The sequence below is a fragment of the Panthera leo genome, chromosome D1 (assembly GCF_018350215.1).
Source record: "Panthera leo isolate Ple1 chromosome D1, P.leo_Ple1_pat1.1, whole genome shotgun sequence".
NCBI classification, from domain to species: domain Eukaryota; kingdom Metazoa; phylum Chordata; class Mammalia; order Carnivora; family Felidae; genus Panthera; species Panthera leo.
In genome coordinates this window covers 8,965,821-8,987,414 of record NC_056688.1, presented here as the reverse complement: position 1 = coordinate 8,987,414, position 21,594 = coordinate 8,965,821, and the positions used below count along the sequence as shown (strand labels likewise).

General features: G+C 38.5%; 1 protein-coding gene across 6 annotated transcripts in view; it reads left to right on the top strand.

Annotated features, from left to right (window-relative positions):
- ARHGAP20 (Rho GTPase activating protein 20) overlaps window positions 1–21,594 on the top strand; it is a 127,750-nt gene that overhangs the window by 54,071 nt on the left and 52,085 nt on the right. The window lies entirely within an intron of this gene.

The window sequence follows — 21,594 nt, the reverse complement described above, 5'->3', positions numbered from 1 at the left end:
AAAATTCAAGAAAATAAAAGTCATACCATGCATCTTTTCTGACCACAGCAGTATGAAACTAGAACTCAGCCACAAGAGAAAATCTGGAAAGACCATCTATACATGGATATTAAATAACATGCTACTAAGCAGTCAAGAGGTCAACCGTAAAATAAAAGAAGAAATTAAAAAGTACCTGGAAACAAATGAAAATGAATGGTTAAAACCTTGGGGATGAAGCAAACGCAGTTCTAAAGGGGAAGTTTATAGCAGTACAGACCTACCTCAAGAAAGAACAATAAACAAAACCTAACATGAGCAGAAGGAAGAAAATGATAAAGATTGGAGGAGAAATAAATTATAACAGAAACTAAAAAACAAAAACAGTAGAACGTATCAATGAAACCGAGAGCTGGTTCTTTGAAAAGTCAATAAAATTGACAAACCTCTAGCCACACTTCTCAAGAAAAAAAAAGAGAAACTGAAATAAAATCACAAATGAAAGGGGAAAAATAACAACCAACACCACAGAAATATGAAAAATTATGACAGAATATAATGAAAAACCATATGCCAAAAAATTGTACAACCTAGAAGCAGTGGTTAATTCCTAGGAATATAAACTACCAAAACTGAAACCGGAAGACACAGAAAATTTGAACAGACTAAGGCATCTTTGAGCATCTGACTTTGGCTCAGGTCATGATCTCACAGTTCAGGCCCTGCATTGGGCTCTCTAATGTCAGTGCGAGAGCCCACTTCAGATCCTCTGTCTGCCTCTCTTTCTGCCCCTCCCCTGCTTGTGCGCTCTTGCTCTCAAAAATAAATAAAACGTTAATAAAAAAGAAAAGAAAATTTTGACAGATAACCAGCAAAAGAAGTTGAATCAGTAATCAAAAAACTACCAACAAACAAAAAGCTCAGGACCAGATGACTTCACAGGTGAATTCTACCAAACAGTACCTATTCTTCTCAAACTATCCAAAAAAATAGAAAAGGAAGAAAAACTTTCACATTCATTCTATGAGGCCAGTATTACCCTGATACCAAAACCAGATAAAGACTCCACTAAAAAAGACAACTACAGGCCAGTATCTCTGATGAACTCAGATACAGAAATTCTTAGTAAAATACTAACAAACTGAATCCTACAATACATTAAAACAGTCGTCCTCCACAATCAAGTGGGATTTATTTCTGAGTTGCAGGGGTGGTTCACTATTTGCAAGTCAGTGAGTGTAATACATCACATCAGTAAGAGAAAGGATAAGAACAATATGATCATTTCAATAGATGCCAAAAAAAAAAAAAGCCTTTGACAAAGCACAACATACATTCGTGATAAAACTAGTAGACTTAAAGGGAACATGCCTCAATATAATAAAGGCCATATATGAAAAACCCATAGCTAACATAATCCTTAATGGGGAAAAACTAAGAGCTTTTCCCCCGAGGTAAGGAACAAGACAAGGATGTCCACTCTCACCATTTTTATTCAGCATTGTACTAGAAGTACAGCAATCAAACAACAAAAAAATAAAAATAAAAAGCAACCAGATTGGTAAGGAAGAAGTAAAACTTTAACCATTTGCAAATGACATGATACTCTATATAGAAAACCTGAAAGACTCCACCAAAAAACTTCTAGAACGTATAAACAAATTCAGTATAGTCACAGGATACAAAATCAATGTACAGAAATCTGTTCCTTTTGTATGCACCAGTATTGAAGCAGCAGAAAGAGAAATTTAGAAAAACCTTAACATGGGGCGCCTGGGTGGCTCTGTCGGTTGAGCGTCCGACTTCGGCTCAGGTCATGATCTCGCGGTCCGTGAGTTCGAGCCCCGCGTCGGGCTCTGTGCTGACCGCTCAGAGCCTGGAGCCTGTTTCAGATTCTGTGTCTCCCTCTCTCTGCCCCTCCCCCGTTCATGCTCTGTCTCTCTCTGTCTCAAAAATAAATAAACATAAAAAAAAATTTTTTTTTTAAAAAGAAAAAAAAAAAAAAGAAAAACCTTAACGGTTGCACCAAAAACAATAGAAATTGATACCTAGGAATAAACCTAACCAAAGAGGTGAAAGACTTGTACTCTGAAAACTAAAAACCCCAGACGAAAGAAACTGAAGTAACACAGAAGTGGAAAGACAGTCCAGGCTCATAAATTGGAAGAACAAATATTGCTAAAATGTCTATACTACCCAAAGCAACATATGCATTTAATGCAATCCTTATCAAAATACCAACAGCATTTTTCACAGAACTAGAACAAACAATCCTAAAATGTATTTGGAACCACAAAAGACCTCGAATAGCCAGAATGATCTTGAAAAAGAAAAGCACATCTAGAGGCCTCAGAATTCTGGACTTCAAGTTGTGTTACAAAACTGTAGTCATCAAAACAGCATGGTATTGGCACATAGACACATCAGTAGAACAGCATAGAAAACCCAGAAATAAATCCACAGTTATATGGTCAGTTAATCTTCAACAAAGCAAGAAAGAATATCCAGTGAGAAAAAGACAGTCTCTTCAACAAATAATACTGGGGAAACTGAACAGCCATATACAAAAGAATGAAACTGGACCACTTTCTTATACCATACACAAAAATAAATTCAAAATTGGTTAAATATCTAAATGTGGAACCTGAAACCAAAAAATCCTAGAAGAGATCACAGGCAGTAACTTCTGTGACAACAGCTGTAGAACTTTTTTCAAGATATGTCTCCAGAGGCAAAGGAAACAAAAGCAAACATAAACTATTGGGATTACATCAAAATAGAAAGTTTCCACACAGTGTAAGAACAATCAACAAAACTAAAAGTCAGCCTGCTTAATGAGAGAATATATGTGTAAATGACATATCCAATAAAGGGTTAGTATCCAGAATATATAAAGAACTTAAACGACTCAAACTCAAAAAACAAATGATACAATTAAAAAAATGAGCAGAAGACATGATAAGATGTTTCTCAAAGGTGGCCAACAGATCCGTAAAAAGATATTCATCATACCTTTACCATCAGGAAAATGCAAATCAAAACTACAATGAGATAACTTTACACCTGTCAGAATGGCTAAAATCAACAACACAAGAAACAACAGATGTTGAGGAGGATGTGGAGAAAAAGGAACCCTCGTGTACTGTTGGTGGGAATGCAAAGGGGTTGCAGCCACAGTGGAAAACAGTATGGAGGTTACACAAAATTTGAAATAAAACTACCCTATGATCCAGCATTTGCACTACTGGGTATTTACCCAAAGAATACAAAAACACTAATTCAAAGGGATACATGCACCCCTATGTTTATAGCAGCATTATTTATAGTAGCCAAGATACAGAAGCAGCCCAAGTGTGCGTCTATGGATGAATAAAGATGTGGTATGTACATACAATGGAATATTATTCAGCCATAAGGAAGAATGATATCTTTCCATTTGCACCAACATGAATGGAGCTAGAGGGAATAATGCTAAGCGAAATAAGTGAGTCAGAGAAAGACAAGTACCACATGATTTCACTCATATGTGGAATTTAAGAAACAACAGAGGAAAAGGAAAAAAGAGAAAGACAAATCAAGAAACAGACTTTTAACTGTAGAGAACAAACTGATGGTTACCAGAAGAGAGGAGGGTGAGGGGATGGGTGAAACAGGTTATGAGGATTAAGGAGTATACTTGTCATGATGGGCACTGGGTGATATATGGAATTATTGAATCACCATATTGTATACCTAAAACTAATATAATGCCACATGTTAACTAAAATTGAAATTAAAACTTTCTTTGAATGCTACTTTTACACATAAAAAAAAAAAAGCACCAACCAGACTGAAATGAGCTAGATGTTGGCACTCTCCGTCAGGGTCATGAAAACAACTATGATTAATACACAAAGGATCTAGGGGCGCCTGGGTGTCTCATTTGGTGGAACAGGAGACTCTTGATCTTGGGTCATGAATTCAAGCTCCACATGAGGCATAGAGATTACTTTAAAAAATATGTAAAGGATCTTGTAGAAAAGATGAACAGCATTCATGAGCAGATGGGAAAATTTAGCAGAGAGAAAGAAACAGAAAAAGAGTCAAATGTAAATCTTAGAGATTAACATGTGATGCCAAAGGTGAAGAATTCTTTCAATATGTTTATGTGCAGACTTGATGCAGCTAAGGAAAGAATCAGTAAACATGAAGATTGATAAGTAGAAATTTTCCCAAGAGAAACACAAAGGAGAAAAATGTGAAGCATCCAGGAGCTGTGGAACAATATCCAGTGGTCTAACGTACATGTAATTATGTCCAAGAAGAGAGACAGATGAGGTAGAAAAAATAATTGAAGATTATGGCCAAGAATTTTACAAAATAAATGAAGGTCCTCAGAAACTCTCAAGCTAAATAAATAAAACCCAGGGTGTCTTACACTGGTAGTGGAGGGAGAATATCCAAGTGGGGAAGGGCGGGGGGGTGGGGAAGGGACAGCTGGAACTCTCAATTCAGTCTTAGCCCTTGTTTTGCAAACACCATGGAGCATCTCTCCCCAGTTATCCCTGATATCACCACATAAGACTGGCCCAGGAGGAAATCCAGGGATCTTTCCTTAGAGCCAGCCCCACAGCCAAGGAAGTCTAAATGGGGTTACCTAAGCAAGACACAGGGCTGCATTTCTCACGTGTGTCAATGCAAATGGGAAGCATTTCTCCTGTCAGAGGTTCAGTTGGGGAGAAGAAAGGTTTTTCATCAGTTTACACTGTATGTATAGCATAGTAAAAGCTCTGTGAAATAGGGATGTAAAGAAACATCTTCAATCCGGTGTTTCCCTCAGGCTTCTTTTTCCTGATGTTATGTCATCATGGGAAATAAACTCGAGAAGAGACAGGCATTTTGTTGGTGTCATCTCTTAGAACATTGCCTAGCAATTGTTAATTCATTCCACAAATAATTAAGTGACAGCTTTGTATCAGACACTTTCTAGGCATTTCTAGGCATTTGCCTGATATAGCTATAAGGTCCCTGCTTTCACGGAGTTTACATTCTAGTGGGGGGGGGGGGATGTGGATAGCAAAACATAAAAAATGAGAGTATTAGAAAGTAGTACCCAGGGGGAGCCTGGCTGGCCCAGTCAGTAGAGCATGTGACTCTTGATCTTAGGGTTGTGAGTTGGAGCCCCACATTGGGCGTGGAGATGACTTAAAAAATAAATAATAAAAAAGGAAAAAAGAAAAAAATAAACTAGTACCTTGTATGAGAAGACAAAACGGGGCAGTTAGAGAGGGAGTAACTAGGGTGAGTACTCACAGCAGTCTTCCCTGAGCTGGACACCTGTTAACATCCCATGGGAGATAACTCAGAGAAACGCTGGGCTCTAAAAGAAATAAAGACAACATCATCCCATTAGAAAATACCATTTGTAAGTAAGGACTTGTTCTTTCCTCCCTTTCTTCTGGTCATCTCAGTGCCAACCCCAAGGAGCTCTTTTATAAGACAGCAGATCAAAGAAAAAGTGAGAAGGCAGAGCTGGGCACTCTGGCCCACTTCAGAGACCTGCCTCCTTCCCACATCACTAAACCTGACAATATATGCCACCTTCAAAAAAGCCCCACAACTGTCTATAGCAGTCATAACAAGATGAGCATTCATCATCATAATTCATTTAGCAGATATTTTATTGAGGCTTTCCTGGGGCCAGGCACTGCCGGGAACATAGCAGTGAACAAGACAGACAGAAACCCTTGCCCTCAAGGAGGACAGGGACCCTGATTTTGTTCTGAGTATTTGGGGCATATGAAGCTCTGGTTCTAGAAGAGAAGAAGTCTTGCCCTCTCTCCTCCACCCCTACCATCACCACCGTTTTCTTCTCTTTCCAAAGAGTCAATCTACTTAGCTTCCTGGTTATAAAAAGGAGAATAGAATTTAGGCAGCTCTAGAAATGTAGTTAATTCGACTCTGTTTTTGTGGAATACTAACACTTTATGTAAATATCCAGAGTTGAGTTTCAGTGGAGAAGCTTTTTCTGAGGAATCAGGAGAATGACACTTCCATTAGAATTTAATCGCGTTTTACTTCAAAATTTATTCTCCAGTCTTCTCCAAACCCTCTGGAATTTTTTTCCAATGTAATTTTATTGGGAATGATGGAAACGGTAGAGCACTTCCCACTAACCTCTGCTTCCAGTAAGGCCTCTCTGACAGGGCGTATTGCTTAAGCACTTGTGCCCATCGGTCTGAGAAGGCACCTTCTAGCAGCGCACTAAAACGTTCACAGTCTGCAAATAAATCGGGCCACATGTGCGTTTGCTCAGCTCAACCAACAGAGACGCAGTGCATGCTTTTTGCTTTGTGAAGGCAATGATGTCACTTTAGGTATGCAAAAAATGACTGGAAATGTGGTGTGGTTTTAGTTGAGCTGTCGAGTGTTATTTTGTCTAGCTTTTACTATGTCTGTTTCACACTTTAACACACACCAGCAGGCATTTTTGGGGGTTCCATTGATTATTAACATTTTTAAAGACTTCGAGTGGAATAGAAATGAAGACATGTGTTATTCAGCATTCATTTATGAACATTGTGAGCCCTCTCATGATAACTTGAACATGAGAAAAAAGAAAGTTTTGAGAAGGACAAGAGGATTTTTAATATGATTTTAATAAGATGGTTCCCCATGACTGGGATCTGTTTAGAGAGTACTTTAATGTTTCTTGGGTGTCTCTAGTTTACTCTGGGTTTCAGTTCAGCAAACACTTGTTGAGTGTATGCCAGGCTTTGTATTTTGTAAAGAGCAAAATTGAAAAGTCTGCCCTTGCATCAGGGGTTAGAATTTCAGAACCATGCTGAGCATCACAGTGCATGCTTTTGCACATGTGCACCGCAGCCCAAGTCTTGGAGTGGCTGAGTTTGAGTTAGAGTCTGTGAACTTGGGCAAGAGAGACAGTTGGCTTAGGTTATTTCTAATAGCTTTTAGCTTTTTCTCACTGTTTGGAATGCTTTGATCACTGGGAAAAAAGCCCCACCACTCTGAACTAAATTGTGTGAAGTCAAATATTCATCTTTCTGGAATTCTTTCCCCCTCCTCTTTTATTTTAATTTAGGAGCACTGATGGAAGAGAATTCCAGAAATAGAGTGGCGTGTGACTGCAATCATGAAGTAAGGTAGAGAACAGAAGCAAACAATCAAATGGGTCTGCCTCCCCTCAAGAGAGTCACTTTCGTTCTTTACCCAGTGCTCCCCTGGGCCACTGGGCTACTGGAACCGTGATAACCATCAGCCAGAAGCCACCCCTACCCTACTCCAGCTGAAAAGCATTACTAACAATGCAGATTCAGAGCAAAGTGGTTTTGGGGTTTGGTCTTGATTTCTGAATGATCCAGATAAATTGAGTGATTTCTCAACTTGTTTTGTAGGGGGAGAAGAAATTAAGAAACTAAGGATATTCTATTTAACTATTCATCCTGAAAACATCTGAGGCTTCTGTATGAGGCACAGTTCTAGAAATGGGATTAAAAATAAGACACGGATCCTACCTTGATGCAGGATATAAAGTGCTCACTAGGAGCTTGCCATCCAGCTGGGGAGACATGGCATATAGATAGGAAATAAGTAGAGGGCACAAAAGATAATATATAATTACGTGCCATGTAGCACATTTGTAGTACGTTCTGTCAGCAAATAATTATAATAACCTGTTATGAGTCAGATACTGCTAACCTACCAGGATACTGACATTTTTACAAAAGGTTTCATATAGTTTCTGTGTTTAGAGAAGAGGATTATCACGTAAATTACATAAACAAATATTTCCTGTTCTCGGTGTCCTTTTTGCCAAATGTTTGCTAATACCTTTCTTATTGTGACTTATTTCAGCCAGAAAAACAGGAAGTAGGTAAAGATCATTTATTATGAGAAGAACTATGTGAAAAGTACCACCAAAACTGCTGCTTTTGTCCCAAGTTTAATGCCTAGTCCAAAGCCTACTTGCTTTGGGCACTGAGAAACCATTTTCCCAGGCCTGACTCTGTAGCTTTGTGACCTTTAGCAGATCACCTGATCTTTTTATGCTGAAGTTTTTCCCAGTTGTCAAAAACATAACTCTCCAAAGGCCTCCAATCAAATGCTGACTCCTCTGTGAAACTTTTCCCAGTCTCATGTCTTTCTCCTTGCGCATCCCTCTTCTTCCTTCTCTGCTACTTCATTGTCTTGAAGGACACTTCCTGACTCCCAAACTCCCTTAATACTGGAGGTTATACCTCTTTTCTGTGGCCTTTTGTTGCATCTTTTTTATATCTGATTACACTGTTTTCAGCGCATTTAGATGTCAATCAAAATACCCCTGGGCAATTTAGAGGATTTTTTGCGTTTGTCTTAGTTCTTATTCTGGTGACAGATGTTAAAATTGCACCAGATGAAAGGATTTATTTAAAATACCAGGCCTTTCAATATGTAACAGTATGTTACATCATATTTCATTCAGATACTTGTACCGATGGTGAGAGTCCCAGGTGAAAAGGATCAGTAGTTGGAAAATAGATAGTTTCTTATGCAGTAGTAAACACAATACCTGTGTCTCTTTGTTTAAAAAAAAAATGTAGCACAACATTTGTTGACAGTAAATATTGTGTTCTACATAAAGCTTATTTTATGGTTTGGGTTTACTTTTGTTTGAAATTGGAAGGTATGTTAGAATTTGAATGCTTTAAGAGTTTAGTAACAGGAGCGCCTGGGTGGCTCAGTCGGTTAAGCGTCCGACTTCGGCTCAGGTCACAATCTCATGGTCCGTGAGTTCGAGCCCCGCGTCAGGCTCTGGGCTGATGGCTCAGAGCCTGGAGCCTGCTTCCGATTCTGTGTCTCCCTCTCTCTCTGCCCCTCCCCCATTCATGCTCTGTCTCTCTCTGTCTCAAAAATAATAAAATAAACATTAAAAAATAAATAAATAAATAAAATAAAAGGTTAGTAACAGCAACATGAGATTTTCCAGCATCTGCTTGCATGAAACACTTGAGATATATTAAGTCAGCCCTAACTCCCACAAACCACAGCATCTTTTTAATATGTTATTGTTTTTATTGTGCAGTAAGTAAGGTTTTAGTACAGTAAAATAAACAATCAGGTCACCTGGAAAGCTCAGTTACTTGAATTTTGGGTACTTTTATCAAAAGGAGACCAATGAGAATATTTTATTGCAGGCCAACAGCAGAGATGTACTTATTTAAGAATCATTTCACATTATAGCATGGGACTTCTGAGCCTTTTTTTTTTTTTTTTTTTTTGGAATTATAATTACTGGTGTCCTTACCAATTGTTAAATCCTGTTTTCAAGGATTCAGTCATCTGTATGACTGAGTTTGGTGGACAGAGTTTGGTTCAGTCCCAGCATTTGAATGAAACAGCATCCCAGGCTTTTTGGTAGTTATTCAGGTACCTTTTGTGTACAGAGTAGTTTTAAAACATACTCTGTTTGTAAACTGAAATGCCTGTCAAAGAAAGTTCTGACATCTTTTCCTTATAACATACTAACAGATCCTTGACTTAAGTACCAATTTTATGAAAAGCTGCTAGTGTTTGATAGAATTTACTGCCACTAAGCACAAGAAAGCATGCTTTGCATTCTCAGAGGGAAAGTACTTTCTTAGCGCTGTGAGGGAGAAATTTCTGGAACATATGAAAATATCTGTTCTAATTATGAGATAGCTTATATGTTCCATTCAGTTTAGCTGTGTTATCTATTATAGTGAGAGCCTACTGTTGGAGCTTTGTAATAGTCCTCCCAACTAATGACCAAGACCATTTTATAAGTACTTCCTTGGGTTTAGATACTTGTTTTGTGTGTTTTCAGTTTTATTTGATATCTTTTTAACTGTTTTCTTTCAAAAGTTGAATGTTGAATGTGCTTTTGGACAGGTTAGACAGTGACTGCAGAATCATCAATTACCAAACATCTGATGTTAACCAGACTGGAGTCATTTCTTCATAAATGCCCACCAAAATTACTCTTGACAGGGTCACTGGTGAATGCCGTAATGCTAGGTCCAATGGTCAAATGACCTTCTTTGACCGTTCTTTGGCATTGGTCACTCCAGTCTCTCCCTTCTTCCTTAGGCTTCTTGGTTCTGTTCACTGACAGTCAGCTCATTCTACTTTGCTGGTTTCTCCTTCTGTCCAAACTTCTAAAAGTTGGCTGGCCTCAGGGCTCAGTACTTGAGCCATTTCTCTATATTAACTCCCTAGATGGCCTGATCTCTTTCATGGCTTTAAAATCTCCATTTTGACATCTAATAAGAATTTCAAACTTAACATATCCAAAAGCAAATTCCTTATCCCAGTCCTAGTCCAGTTGCTTATGTCAAAAATCAGTCTATCATCAAATCCTATTAAATTCTACTTTCCAGGTATTTCCAGAATAGAACTATTTGTTACCACCTCCACAACTACCAAACCACCATTATTTCTCTCCTAAGTTACTACTTTTCAAAAAGCCTCTAATGAGTTTTTACTTAAGGAACTTCAGCCTACTCATTACTATGATTTTTTTAAAAATTTTCTTTAAGCAAGCATTATATGCTTCAACTTTTGCTTCCAATTTTGTCTTCCTCTGTTCCCTTTACCATATAGATTCTGTCACTTCTCTGTCTAAACCATCGCCTCTTCCTGTGTCACTCAGAATGAAAGGTGAAATTCTTGCATGGCCTGTGGCTACTTCACTGGCTGTTATATCCCCAGTGCCTTGAATAGTGCTGAATACACTGCAAGCAATCATTAATATGTCACTGAGCAAATTATTTGTAAATATGAAGTACGATTGAGGATTTAAAAAATAAAGGTTAAACTTCATCAAATAGTTCTGTCATCTCAATATAGAAAAACAATACGTTGGATTAAAATATTCCTTTAATATTGAACTATTTAGCATCCACTCAAAACATTATTTTTGGGGGGTGCCTGGATGGCTCAGTTGGTTGAGCATCTGACTTTGGCTCAGGTCATGATCACACAGTTCGTGGGTCCGAGCCCCGCATCAGTCTCTGTGCTGACAGCTCAGAGCCTGGAACCTGCTTCAGATTCTGTGTCTCCCTCTCTCATTGTCCCCTCTCCCCCGCTCACATTCTGTCTCTCTCTCAAAAATAAATAAACATTAAAAAAACTGTTTTCTCTTTTATTTCCCAAATTGACTTAATTTGAAATAAATTTATCAAGACCAAGCATGTGCTCAAAATTTTATTGCAGAACTTCTCATGAGTTTTTTTTTTCTTTAAGAGACTTCAACTCATTCAACTCACTGCTGTATCTTTTTTTTTTAATATTTTTTTAAATGTTTTTATTTATTTTTGAGACAGAGAAAGACAGAGCATGAGCAGGGGAGGGGCAGAGAGAGAGGGAGACTCAGAATCTGAAGAGGCTCCAGGCTCTGAGCTGTCAGCACAGAGCCCGACATGGGGCTCGAACTCACAGACCGTGAGATCGTGACCTGAGCTGAAGTCGGATGCTTAACTGACTGAGCCACCCAGGCACCCCCTCACTGCTGTATCTTAAAAAAAAAAAAAAAAAGTCCTGGGGCACCTGGGTGGCTCAGTCAGTTGAGTGTCTGACCCTCAATTTCAGTTCAGATCATAATCCCAGGAATGGGATCAGGCCCCACGTCAGGCTTTGCACTAAGCATGGAGCCTGCTTAAGATTCTCTCTCTCTTTCTCTCTCTCTCTCTGTCTCAAATAAAAGTAAAAAATAAAGTGATAAAGCAAGTATCTGTTGTGTGTTTCTTTCTTACTCCAAAATATGTAGGTATTTTGGTAACAAAGTTTGCTATCAAAGCTAACACTTCTCTATTAGTTATAAATCAGCTAATTGAATCAACTCACTTAAATGAGTATTAACAGAATATTAATAACAATATTAACATTTTGGCATAAGTGAGCTGGAGGTAACAGATAACTTAAGTCACTGCCTTTAGCTTACTGCATTGAGAACTTTCTAATTCACCGGTATAATATGATATATTATATTTATATAATTAATATATTAATTTTCTAACTAGACATTATCTGATGATGTTTTTTAACTTTAGCAGATCCAAAAATTGTAGATAGAACTGCCTTTATTCAGGTATGATTCTTTTGTTCTTTTCAGTGTACAATTGTATAATTATTGCCTGAATCAAGCTAGTCAAGCCACTGGAGTGCCCAGTCAGCATATTGGTGACCTGGCTCATTGTTGAATGAGTAAACAACATATAAAGCATATCACATTGTAATCACTACACGTATAAATTTCCTTGAGTAGCTTATAAATATGTTCAGCATTCGTATCTGATTCAAGATGGCCCAAACCAATTTTAGTTGGCAATTAAGATATACAGTATTTTTAAGTCAATAAGCCACACAAGTGACTAAATTGGTTTCTCCAGTCCTTGGTTGGAATCTCTCTGTTCCTACTGATTATTTCATAATCAAGTAGATTTGTTCTCAAAGACTTGCCGTTTTCACTGGAGTGTTTGTAGTTCTAAAACTCAGGTTTTTCTCCATTCGGGCCTACATCATTGTGTATCATTTGTATGTAAACTTTTTTTTTTTTTTTTAACTCTCAAAGTTAAAATGTGTGATCTTGTTCTCTCCTTCCTTGTAATGTCTTGTCAAGGGCAAGACTTGTCAAGACTTTCCTAAGTGAATTCCTAATAGATGTTAAGCATCTTCTGTCAAGGCTCTAAAGAAGTTATGTAGTTCAGTCCCGTTTTTGGAAGTAATGTCTCTTTGTGTATGATCGTGTGCTGTTAGTGTAACTGTTCATTAGTGTCCTTCTCGGTCCTTCACTCTCTCCTTCCATATTGCTGTTCTGTCTTTGCTTATGTAATGTTTATGTTTTCATTACTCTGTGTCTTTTTTAAGTTTTATTTATTTATTTTGAGAGCGAGAGAGAATGCAAGTCGGGGAGGGATAGGGAGAGAGGCACAGAGAGAGACTCCCAATCAGGCTCTGTGCTGTCAGTGCAGAGCCCGATGTGGACTTGAACTCACAAACAGTGAGATCATGACCTGAGCTGAAACTGAGAGTCAGATGCTGAACTGACTGAGCCATCAAGGCACCCCTCCTTGCTCTTTAAATATTAACACTGATGATATAAGACTGCTGTTACACCACTTGTGCTGCATGTTCCAGTCAGCATTTTGGTAATTTAAAAGTTCTCCGTTGTGTATTTCTTGTTTTTAAGGCCTTGCTCACGCTATTTATCCAACCATTCATTCATGTACTTACAAACCCTTGTCCTAGCTTAGTTCATTTTGATCCTGCCATTAACGTTATCACTAGGCTCCATTCTATAATTCCAAGTCAGGATTCAACTGTATAACATGAGCTACATGATGCGTCTCTAATGTTAATGTGAAGTGGACATGATCGCACCTACTGTGTACAGCCACATCATGTTAGAATCTGTATGCAGTTTTCTTTGGTAATTTGGGTGTGATTTTTTTTCCTAGATGATGACTGTTGAAGTGTCATAGTGCTTTCCCATGTTTTATCCCATCAGTAAGACAGATTATTGCTTCAGACTAGGTTTCCTAAAGATGTGCTTTCAATGCTGACACATCTGAGATAGTCATGAGCGCCTGATGGACGTATTTTTATTGCTGATTAAGATAAAATTTTGATGTCGATAGTGGTTTTTGTGGCTTCATTTCAACAGTCATCTCTTTTTGTTCTGAAGTGTTTCTGGACTAATTTAATCTGTTAAGACTCACCAGGGTTACTTTTACACAGGCAGTATAGAGAGTTCCAACCTGAGATTCCATCAACCAGGTGGGGTAAACGGATGTCAGAACTTGAAAGCTAGGTTAATGAGTTGGGCTGCCTCTTTCAACAGTGCCCATGCTGCGTGTGATCATTGGCATGTACGTTGGAAAGACTGATTTGATGGAAGTTAGAAGCTGGTGGTATAGATTGAAGAAGGGAGAGCGAGGAAGTTAGTTCAGTTAGGAGTTCGTTACAAACTGTAGGAGAGGGTGTGAGCATCTAGACTCAGAAGATTTTATTTTTAGTTTGAATATCCTTAGAAGGTAAGATATGGTTCTATGTGGAGACCAAAGAGGGAAGAGTCAAAAGTATGGGCCCTTATGCATTGCTGATGGGAATGTATAATCATACAGCCACTGTGGAAAAGAGTTTGGCAGTTGCTCGATAATTTAAACATGGAATTGCTGTATGATCCAGAAGCTTCCTTCCTGGGTTTACACTCAAAAAAAAAAGAAAAAACCTAAAAAAACAGAGTTCAAGTGTAATATGTACATGAATTTTTAGAGCACCACTATTCACAGTAGACATAAGGTAGAAACAGCCCTAATGAACATCAACTAATAACTAATGAATGGATAAATAAGTGTGATCCGTCCATACAATGGAATGTTATTCATCAGTATGAAGGAATGAAGTACCAATAGATGCTACAATGTGGATGAACCTGAAAAACATTATGCCAAGTGAAAGAGGCCACTCACAAAAGGCCATGTGTCATATGATAGAAAATGTCTGGAACAGGCAAGTCCATGGAGACAGGAAGATGTTAGTCGCTGCCAGGGACTGACTAGAGTGGGGAACGGGCAGCGACTGCTTAATAGGCACAGGTGTTCCTTTGGGGATGATGAGGATACTGGACAGTGGTGATGGCTGCACAACACTGCGAATATAGTAAATGCCACTGGATTATACCTTATTACAGTGGTTTAAATGATAACTTTTATTTTATGTGTGTTTTCCCGTAATTAAAAAAAAAAAACTAAAAATTAAGCTATAAACATGTAAAAGAAAGCAACACTAGGACACAAATCACACAGATTTAAATGCTTTCAGGTCCCTGAGAGGTGCAGTAAACAGAGGGAGAAAAAGTGGAAAGAGAGGGAATGTGGTGAACTGGGTATTCAAAACTAAATGTTGTTGAGGCCTCTGGGTGGGCCAAATAAAATACGATTGTGGCCTGTGGTTTTCAACCTCTGCTGCAAACGGAACTGAGCAAAAAATGATGGGTGATGTCAAGAACCTAGCTGACAGTTTAACTAGACTGAGAGTTTCACCAGAGGAGAGGATTGCTTACCCCATTTCTTCACATTTAGCAGCAGGCCTAGACGACACATACAGAGGCTTAGCAGACATTTGTTGGATGAAAAATAAAAATGAATAAATAAATAGAGTCTGGGTGCTAAGTTAGTATTTTTTTTCTTAGCTCTATCTCTGTCTCACCCCCATAACTAATCACTTTGCAGATTTCAACAATGTGTATTTTTAATATCTCTCTAATATATTTTTTTCCTGTATCTTCTGTCCTTTCCTCACTGCCAAATCTGGTCCATGACCTTTCGTGCCTTAGATCACTGCAGTGAATTCCTGAAGGTCTCCCTTCCTCTAAGCTTGCCCTCGTCTCTTTTCTTCAGGAAATTACAAGACACGATGTCTCGCTTGACACTTCTTAGTGCTTTCACATAAAGTCAAATGTGATAGAAGAAACATCCAGTATGTGGCCCCTTCCTCATCCGCTGCTGCTCCTCTTCAGGCCTGTGTCACCCATCTTCCTGAACTTCCCCTGGGGCACTCGCAGCACCCGGCACGTGTCCTGTGCTCTTTCTGCATAGCCTGCCCATCAGCCTTCATCCGTCCGTCCATCCTTTAAGACTGGTTCCTCCAAGAAACTTCTCTAAGCAGTCCTGTCTCACGTAGGGGCTCTTATGGTTGCTCCTCTCGGTGCCCCCGTACTATGAAGTTCTCTAGTGGCACTTACCTGTCTAGTCTATCATTGTTTACTTGTCTGATGTATCTGTAGCACTAACTCCCTGACTCTAGGGACCATGCCTATCTCCAGCACCTGGTCCATGGCAGGCACCCACCAAAGGCGACCCTTATCACTGTAATAATTAATTTGTCATGTGGTGATCATAGACCCAATACATGTTGAATGAGAATATTTAAGAGGTACAAGGCAGGATATAAGTCCTAGATATCAGATAAGAGATACCAATGAAGAATTCAACTGAATAAAATTTTCATGGAAGAGATGGCATTTGGAATGAGTGGTGACCATGTGCTAGGGTTTGAGGTTATCAAGATCCTATCTAGTACTTGTCATCATAATCACTAATTACCGGTTATAAACATAGAAATTTTCAAGAAGTATTCTGAATTTTAGTTTATTTTCTTCTGTGATTAAGGATGAAGCACGACCTCCTCTAAAACTGTACCTAAAAGTAAACTCACTTTTACAATGAGCCCTAGTAATAAGTATTAAGAGGTATTACGGTGACCCAAGTTTCATGAAAGCTATTATCTAATTTTAGTAAAAAAATCACTAAGGTTAAAAAATTCCTTTTTGCCTTTTAGAAGTGGATTCACAAACCTATTTGAAAATGGAATGTTAATACATACGTAAGAAGCCGGCAGCAGGTTAATTCTTAGACTCAGCTTGTATTTGTTAGATCATTTTAGAGTTCTGTTAATTATAACTTGTAAATCCTAATCAGGCTATATTAAGAGGCTAAATAGAAGGTTACAGTCTTGCCCTCCTCCCCATTTCCATACTCTAAAAGACTAAAATAAACACATCTACATTGCACTCAGAATAAAAATAAACACTTCAGACTCACATAATTGAGAAATACATTTTTAAGTAGGAAACACTGATTAAGATTGTAGTTTTAAAAACACAAAGGTTATTTGTGCTTTTGTTTCCTTCTGGGACAGATTTTTTTCATTTTAAATTATGTGAGTACTGAGATGTTTATCTTTACCCTAGACTACTGCATAAATGTTGGTTGTATTTTTTTTCTTTTTAACCAATGCTTAGCTTGCTAAAGTCATGAGGTATCTCATGCCATACTTATATGTGGATCTTCAAAATGACAGACTGCAGACGTGTACGTGGATAAATCCACACTGAAAAAGAAAAATATTTTAACTTCATTGTGGATTCTCCACACCACTATCAAATCTACTTATTTGAAAGTATTATTGTAAGGTGGAAAATGAATTATTACATGTGAAAATCCTTCGGAGTTGCTTTAAAATGCAAAACATTTTTTTAGTGCCCTAATTAAATTTTGGCCTACACTAATCCCAAACAAACAGACAATTCTAATTCCCTAATTGTTTCATATTAGCCTTTATTTATAAGTATTTAAATGTTTTAGAACTAGGGCACCTGGGTATCTCAGTCGGGTAAGTGTCTGACTTAGACTCAGATCATGATCTCATGGTTCGCTGGTTCCGGCCACATTTGGGCTCTCTGCTGACAGCACAGAGCCTGCTTTGGATCCTCTGTCTGTCTGTCTCTCTCTCAAAAACAAATGGACATTTAAAAAAATAAATAAGTAAAACTAAATGTTTTAGAACTATTGTTTAAATCGGGGGTCATCAAACTATGACCCAGATAAGCAGCTCACAGCCACATCTGTTGGTGTAGGTATTGTCTGTGGCTGATTCTGAGCCAGAATGGCAGAGTTGAGCCCGCAAAGCCTAAACTATTTACTGTTGGAACCTTTGAGTAGTAGTTTGAACATCCCTATTTTCAGCCATACTGCTATCTAATGGTTTATAATTATAATTGAAAAGCAGTTAGTTATTAAACCTAAAACTAAAATGCCACAGATGAGTTTTCTCCTGGAGAAGAGCTTCTGTCGGGCACTAACAGAACTACAGCTACGTAGAATGCGGTGTTAACCATCCCTTCATCTGTCCAGGGCTTGCTAGCCTTGTCCTTGCTCAATTCTCATAACAGCAAGTGAAGTTTCATTCTTTTTTTGTTGTAAACTTGAAAATCACTACATAATAAAGGATGATAAAAGATGCCATTATGTCTCCTCCCACTCCCCATCCCAAAAGAATTTGAAATAGAAAGGATTTTTTTCTATGATGGTGAATATGGGCCTTTTCTCACTGCCTAATTTCAGTCTATCATATTAAACATAGAAGCTTCCTTTTCCTTCTCTTTCAAAGGTCTTTGGTTTACTTGCTTTGTTCCTCACTTACACGTGTCTTTAAATTACACATGGTATGTGCTTAAATAGTAATTAGTGAGCATAATGGAATTCACTTCTTCGGAGAGGTAACGGTGGCCTGAAAATGGCAGGAAAAGATGGAACAGCTCTCAGAAGCTCACCTTACCTGAAATGTAGGTATAGACGCTACTAATACTTAACTTACTTTGAACACAGAGTTGTAGAATTTTCTAAGGTTAGAACCAGAATGTGTTACAGGGTCTTGGAGCGCAGTGGTTCTCAAACCTCGGTGTGCCTTAGAATTATCTGAAGAACTTGCTAAAATACAGAATGCTGAGCCAACCCCCTCCCGCAAGCTTCTGTTTGAGTAAGTCTGAGGTGGTCCTGAGAGTTTGCATTTTTAAGAGGCTGATGCTGCTTGCCGGCCTCACACTTTGAGGACAGCTGTAGCAGGGGAAGGGACGGCTGACCACTTGGACATTCTCTCAGAGCGTACTCGGGTTTTTAGTGTACCCAGGAGAGCTCAGACGCCGTGAGCCACACTGTCCCAACCCAAGAAATGTGGATAACCCAGAATCCCCACCTATGCTGGCCACCACATGGACCAGATACTCAGGATGACAGGACATGGCCTCTTCCACCTGATACTTTGATGGGAGACCTTGACAAATTCTTGTTCTCTGAGCTCCTTTTTAAAATTAGACTAATAAGGAAGTGTTTTTCAGTTCTTATTGCTATTTTTGTTATTACTGTTTTTTGGTTTTTATTTTATTTGAGTTCCAGCTTGTTTCCCTGAGGCGACTCTCAAGTATGCTTATCCCTGTATTTATAAACTGTAGGTTAGGGTTGCTTGCTAACCATATCCATTATCTATTTCCTTCTCATCAGTAATCTTAATTCCACCTTTTGAGTACAGGTTTGTATACTTAGTCCCATACACAAATTATAAAAACAATTTAAGGGTCTTTTACTCCAACTGACTTTATTTTACAGATGAGGAAACTGAGGCAACCACGTAACTCCCCATGTTACACTACTTAGCAGAAAAGCTTGGATTAGCCCACTTCTTCCCCCACCCCCATTAAGTCCTAAACTGCTGAGCTCAGTTACCATGGGTGGATGAGAGATGAGTCAACGTGAATGAAAGACTACATGGAATTTTTTTAAGTACATGTTTTGAAACCATGCTTACTTGTAAATCCCTTTCACTTAGCAGCTGTGTTTTTTAACTGCCCTGAACATCAGCTTCCAAATCTGTAAAATGAGGGATAATAACACCTGCCTTCAGGGCTGATTGTTTCTCAACTCTTCCTGCCTTTCCTCTTAAAGTCGCCTTCTAGCGTTTAGCTGCTAACAAATAACCAGAACCAGCCTTTAAGTCTTTACTTTTCATTCCTTAACTCCTCATGCCCCAGGCCACTTGAGTTCTGCAGAACCTTACTGTTCCTTCTCCTGGAACTGTTTTCTTGAAAGTCTTAATGAGCAACTGACTTTTTTTTTCCCAGACATCTTTTCAAGCTTCAGCCCGTTATCCTTTCTACCAGTGTCAGCACCCCAGACCTCCTCTGCTTTTCATTCTTCTTCCTCTGCTGCTTTTCACCAGCCTCCATCTCCTTCACAGATTCTCCTTTCCTCGCCACCTCAAATCACCTCTTTTCTCAGGGAACTGTTTCTGCCTTTTTTTCTTTTCTTTCATATACTGTGCTCCTTCCCTAGGCAGTTCTAGCACTCCCATAGTATTATTTATGCACGTGTCTTTGTATGATCACCAGTTCTACATCTCATTCTGACCCCTCTTCTGAGTGCTAGCTGCCTGCCTCATTTCCCCATGCCATCTAGTCCACTGATAATTTCAAACAAAGTGTATTTGAAACTGAGCTCAGTTCTTCTTCCCCAGCCTCAATAGACTTTCTCTCTTGTGTTCTTCATGTTTATACTTGCTAAAAGGTATATGGAAAGACAAAGGACTCAGATTATCCAAAGCAATCTCAAAACAGAAAAAGTTGGTAGAGTTATACTACCTAATTTCATGATTTACTATAAAGATAAAATAGTAAGACAGTGTGTTTCTGGCATAAAAATTAACGAATAGATCAGTGGAACAGAACAGAGAGCCCAGAAATAGACCCATGCTTTATACTCATGTAATTTTTAACAAAGGTGCCAAAGCAATCCATAGAAGAAGAGTCTTTTGTGCACATAGTGCTGAATTATAAGGTATCCATATAGAAAAGCAAAATGAACCTTAGCCCCTGCCTTCTACCATAAAGAAGTTATTTTGACATAGAGCATATATTTAGAAGTAAAAACTAAAATTATACAGATTTTAGTGGAAAAAATTAGAGAATATCTTTTATAACCACTTGGGAGTAGGTGAGGATTTCTTAGAAAGGTCACAAAGAATAAATACCATTCAAAAATGATAAATTAGACTTCATCAAAATTTAAAAACTTCATCAAAAACGCAATTAAGAAAACGTACAGGCAGCAGGCAAGGAAAAAAAAAATATTTGCAAAACATACCTGACAAAGGACTTTTATCCAGGATATGTAAAAAAAATTCCTATAACTCATCCACAAAAAGATACCTAACCCAATTTTTCTAAATAGGCAAAATATTTGAAGATAATTCACAAATGAAGATGCACAAATGACCAAAAAGAACATGAGTCAACATCATTAGTCACCATAGAAGTGCAAATTAAAATCTTAATGAGATGCTACTATGTATCCACTGGAATGGCCAAAATTTGAAAGAATGACAACACCACATGTTGGCAGGGCTGTGGAGCAACCGACCTCTCCAGAAATATTCTTGGCAATAAAAATTGGGGTGACCACTTTGGAAAACTGGCACTTTTTTCTAAAATTAAACATCCACCGGGGCACCTGGTGGCGCAGTCAGTTAAGCATCCGACTTCAGCTCAGGTCATGATCTCACGGTTTGTGAGTTTGAGCCCCACATCGGGCTCTGTGCTGCCAGCTCAGAGCCCGGGGCCTGCTTCGGATTCTGTGTCTCCCTCTCTCTCTGCCCCTCCCCTGCTCGTGCTGTCTCACGCTCGCTCTCTCTCTCTCTCTCTCTCAAAAATAAATAAAAACATTTATTATTTATTAAATAAATAATAAAATTTGTTTAATTAAACATCTACCTACTCTGTGGCCCAACAATTCCATTCTGAGGTATTATTCAAAAGAAATTAAAACATAGGTCACAAAAAGACCAGGACAATGTTTAATTTATATAATAGCTGAAAACTGGAAAGAGTCCAGGTCTGTCAATAGGAGAATGGGTAAACAAACTTTGATATATTTATGTCACGGAATACTATTCAACCATATGAAAGCAATAGATTACTGGTTAATGTAAAAAAAAGTATGCTAACTAAAAAATACCTTACACAAAGAAGTACATATGGTAGCTCCATGTGAAATTGCAGAACAGGCAAAACTCGTCTTCATTGGGGAAAAAAAAAATGTCATAATAGTGGTTGCCTTGAGGGTGATGGGGTGGGGATAGACTGTTGTAAGGAATTTGTGAGACTTAGGGGCTAAACAAGGAAAAAGATCTCATTGGGCAGGATTGCATCAGAAAGGAAGTCCCTCATAACATGAGACTGTCTTGAGGTTTGGGGCCTAAAGACCACCAACCAGAAGGAGAGGAGGG